Source organism: Cyprinodon variegatus, unplaced genomic scaffold, assembly GCF_000732505.1.
Source record: "Cyprinodon variegatus isolate N-32 unplaced genomic scaffold, C_variegatus-1.0 Scaffold320, whole genome shotgun sequence".
Classification (NCBI taxonomy): domain Eukaryota; kingdom Metazoa; phylum Chordata; class Actinopteri; order Cyprinodontiformes; family Cyprinodontidae; genus Cyprinodon; species Cyprinodon variegatus.
This window is the reverse complement of record NW_015150773.1, coordinates 257,214-262,182: the sequence shown is the minus strand read 5'-3', so window position 1 is coordinate 262,182 and position 4,969 is coordinate 257,214. Positions and strand designations below refer to the sequence as shown.

Here is a 4,969-nt window from a genome sequence, read left to right as displayed (position 1 = left end):
AAAATGTATGAGTAAAACTAAAAAACCTAAGTTAGTAGAACTCAAAATGTATGAGTAAAACTCAAAAACCTAAGTTGGTAGAACTCAAAATTTCTATGTAACACTCCAAAAACCTAAGTTGGCAGAACTCAAAAATCTTTGTAAACTCAACCACAGTGAATTTAAGTAAGGAAAACTCAAAAAACCAAATGCATCACGTTGCCTAGAAAATGTAAGTTCTGTCAACCTCTATTTTTTTTTCAGTGTATATATATATATAAATCAAAGGTTTACTTACAGCTATCTTAAAAGACTGAGGTACATATAACAGGGATAGATTCCCACTTTGGATGGTGCAGCTCTTCTTTCTAGGAATCTAGCCGAATTTATTAGTCCTCCAAAACACAAGACAACCCAGCATGCAGACTAGGAGGCAGAATCTAATTTAACAGACCTCTCTGCAGCTTCTCTACTGTTACCCACTCATTACTCCATCACGACTGTGTCTTGGCCATGACCAAAATAAAATAAATTACAAAACAATCCTAAACGTGTAATATAATAATTATATATTATATAGTATAGTACTGATAATATAATTAAATATAATTGAAATTCAAATAACTCAAATTGGGGAAAAAGTTAAAACGATTAAATGTGGTTTGTTTAACATAAGGTCTCTCTCTTCAAAAAGTCTGCTAGCTAATGATTTGATTTGTAATAATCACATTGATTTATGTTGTCTTAAATAAATTTGGCTGCAGCAAGAGGATTATGAGAGCACAAATGAGGCAACTCCATCAAGCTATTTATATTTTCACATACCCGGAAGTTCTGGGCGAGGAGGAGGAGTAGCAACAATATTTCAGTCTGACTTACTGATTACTGCCAAAGCAGTTAATACTTTTTTAAACATTTAACCCTTAATTTCCCTCATCCAAATTGCAAAACAAGAAAACCTCTTCTTTTTGTAACTTTGTATCGTCCACCAGGTACTTACTCTGAATTTGTAGATGAGTTTTCAGATTCCATACCTGATTTGGTTTTGAATACTGACAGGGTCATCATAGTGGGGGGATTTTAATATCCATGCTGATATTGAAGGCGGTAGCTTAAGAGCAGCCTTTAATGCTATCCTAGACACTATTGGCTTTATTCAAAGTGTGAATAGTCCCACACATTCTCATCTTCATACTTTGGATCTTGTGCTGACATACGGCATAGAATGTGAAGAAATAACAGTATATCCTCACAACCCTGTCCTCTCTGACCACTTTCTAATAACTTTCAGGATTACTGTAACAGAGTTTTCCTCCCCCAAAAGAAGGGTAAATTTTAGCAAATCATTATCAGATAGTGCAGTTATAAATTTAAAAGAATCTGCTTCACTTTCTCTCTCCTCTGTGTCGCTGAGCAGTGCTGCAGAGTGCAAAAGCTTAGTTTATTCCCCTTACAGGTTAATGAGTTTGTTGATGGGGCTGCTAGTTCTCTGTGTACTGCCTTAGACAACGCAGCTCCTTTGAAAATGAAAACTGTTAAAAATAGAAAGCTGGCTCCTTGGTTTAACGCAGAGCTGCGCACTTTAAAGCAAAATGCTAGGAAACTGGAGAGAAAATACCACAGGCCTATGGGAATCCTACCTAGTCTGGAAAGATAGTTTGCTGCTGTATAAGAGGACCCTTTGTAAAGCAAGAGCAGCGTATTTCTCCTCATTAATAGAGGGGAATAAGAATAATCCTAGATATCTTTTTAATACCATTGCCAAACTCACCCAGAGCCATAGCTTAGTTGAGCCGTCCATTCCACCTGCTCTTAGCAGAAATGACTTTATAGAATTCTTTATAAATAACATTGATCTTATTCCGCCTCCCTGGGCTGTCACCTTATCATGGTGGAGGGGTTTGAGTGTCCCAATGATCTTAGGAGCTATGCTGTCTGGGGGCTATATGCCCCCTAGTAGGGTCACCAAAGGCAGACAGGTCCTAGGTGAGAGACCAGACAAAGAGCAACCCAAAGACCCCTCATGATGAGTACTACAAATGGACCTAGTGTTTCCTCGCCCAGACGCGGGTCACCGGGGCCCCAATCTGGAGCCAGGCCTGGAGGTGGGGCACACTGCCTAGCACCTGGTGGCCGGGTTTTTACCCATGGAGCCCAGCCAGGCACAGCCCGAAGAGGAAACTTGGGTCCCCTTCCAATTGGCTCACCACCTGTAGGAGGGGTCAAAGGGGTCAGGTGCAGTTTGTGATGGGTGGCAGTCGAGGGCGGGCACCCTGGCGTTCTTACCCTCAGCTGAAGAAGCTGGCTCTTGGGACATGGAATGTCACTTCTCTTGTGGGAAAGAAGCCTGAATTAGTGCACGAGGTTGAAAGGTTCCAACTAGAGATAGTGGGACTTACCTCGACGCATGGCTCTGGCTCTGGAACAAGTCTCCTTGAGAGGGGCTGGACATTCTTCCAATCTGGAGTTGCTCCTGGTGAGAGGCACCGAGCAGGAGTGGGCAATCTCGTTGCCCCTCATCTTGGTGCTTGTACGTTGGGGTTTACCCCGGTGAACGAGAGGGTAGCCTCCCTCCGCCTACGGGTGGGGGGACGGGTTCTGACTGTTGTTTGTGCTTATGCACCAAACAGCAGTTCAGATTAACCACCCGTTTTTGGAGACTTTAGAGGGGGTACTGGAGAGTGCCCCTCCTGGGGAATCCCTTGTTCTTCTGGGGACTTCAACGCTTATGTGGGAAATGACAGTGAGACCTGGCGAGACGTGGTTGGAAGGAATGGCCCACCTGACCTGAAGTTGAGCGGTGTTCTGTTGTTGGACTTCTGTGCTCGTCATGGATTGTCCATCAGGAACACCATGTTCAAGCATGAGGGTGTCCATATGTGCTCTTGGCACCAGGACAGCCTAGGCCGTAGTTCAATGATCGACTTTGTTGTTGTTTCATCTGATCTGCGGCCGCATGTGTTGGACACTCGGGTGAAGAGGGGGCAGAGCTCTCCACTGACCACTACCTGGTGGTGAGTTGGCTCCAATGGTGGGGGAGGATGTGTGTCAGACCTGGTAAGCCCAAACGTATTGTGAGGGTTTGCTGGGAACGTCTGGCTGCGTCCCCCGTGAGAAGGAGCTTTAACTCCCATCTCCGGCGGAGCTTTGAACATGTTCAAGGGGGAGGTGGGGGACATTGAATCTGAGTGGACCATGTTCCACGCCTCTATTGTTGAGGCAGCTAGTCGGAGCTGTGGCTGCATGGTTGTCTGTGCATGTCGGGGTGGTGAGCCTCGAATGCGCTGGTGGACACCAGCGGTAAGGGAAGCTGTCAAGTTGAAGAAGGAGTCCTATCAGGTTTATTGACCTGTGGGACTCCAGAAGCAGCTGATATGTACAGGCAATCAAAGCAGCAGGTGGCTCAGCTGGTTGCTGATGCAAAAACTGGAGCGTGGGAAGAGCTCAGAGAGGCCATGGAGAAAGACTTCCATATGGCTTCGAAGCGATTCTGGTCCACAATTCGGCATCTCAGGAGGGGGAAGCCGTGCAGTACTAACACTATCTATAGTGGGGGTGGTGTGCTGCTAAACTCGACTCGGGACGTCGCATATCGGTGGGCGGAGGACTTCGAAGACCTCCTTAATCCCACCAACACGTCTTCCATTGAGGAAGCAGAGCCTGGGGGCTCCGGCTTGGGTCCTCCCATCTCTGTTGCTGAAGTCACTGAAGTGGTTAAAAAGCTTCTTGTGGCAAGGCTTCAGGGGTGGATGAGATTTGCCCTGAGTACCTTAGGGCTCTGAATTTTGTGAGGCTGTGTTGGTTAATGCGGCTCTGCAACATTGCGTGGACATCAGGGGCAGTTCCCTTGGACTACCAGACTGGGGTGGTGGTACCTCTATTTGAAAAAAGGGACCGAAGGGTGTATTACAACTACAGAGGAATCACACTCTTAAGCCTCCCTGGTAAGGTCTATTCCGGGGTTCTGGAAAGGAGGGTCCATCGGATAGCTGAATCTCGGATCCAGGAGAAGCAGTGTGGTATTTGTCCTGGCCGTGGAACAGTGGACCAGCTCTACACCCTCAGCAGGATTCTGGAGGGTGCATGGGGGTTTGCTCAACCAGTGTACATGCGTTTTGTGGATCTGGAGAAGGCATTCGACCGTGTCCCTTGGGGGGTCTTGTGGGGGGTACTCCCACAGGAATATGGAGTACCAGGCCCTTTAATAGGGGCTGTTAGGTCTCTGCATGACCAGTGTCAGAGCCTGGTCCGCATTGCCGGCATGTAAGCCAGAGTCGTTTCTGGTGAGGGTTGGACTCTGCCAAGTTTGCCCTTTGTCACCAATTCTGTTCATGGTAAGTGGAGCTTGGTGTGCATCAAAGGACTGATACCAGGGGATTGCCTCATATCCCAGGCAATTTAAAGGTATTGTGGAGGATTTTCACTAATACTTGAAAATATCCTCCCTCTCCACTCTCTCTTACTTCTTCTGTACCAGCTGCTACACAGCAGGAAAAGGTTCCACCTCCAACTGTGTATCTAGTGAGTCACCATACAGGCGCCAGATAGGCATCAGTTTCAACGTCTCTACATATACTTACTCATTTTCTTTAGAGTATCTATTGTGTGTTTTAGGTTTAAGGATTCACTGACAGACAGAATATATGTTGTCACTACATATGTGTTTTCAGAAGGTAGTTTGATTCTGATCTCTACAAATTAAAGGTAGAAAACTGTTCAGCTGAAAACAAAGCGAAAGCAAATTGAAAACAGCACAAACATCAGGCATCCGACCTTGCAGGTTTAAGCTCCACCTCTCCCTACAACATGTCAGGAAGTGTAGAACCAGTTTCTCATTCCGATCATTCAGACCAAACTAGCAGCTTCCTCTGAGTGAGTCCAGCTGCATGAGAGAAAAGTGGAAACCTCCAACACTGCTGCTTCAAGCTGCTCACACTCCACACACTGAAGGTGAGTTGGACCAAGAACACCACTCAGAGTCACTTTGAGG

At 46.1% G+C, this 4,969-nt stretch overlaps 1 protein-coding gene across 1 annotated transcript in view; it reads left to right on the top strand.

Annotated features, from left to right (window-relative positions):
• Positions 1-4,969, top strand: part of LOC107091013 (nuclear factor 7, brain-like) — a 33,611-nt gene that overhangs the window by 26,440 nt on the left and 2,202 nt on the right. The gene's annotated exons all lie outside the window — the stretch shown is intronic.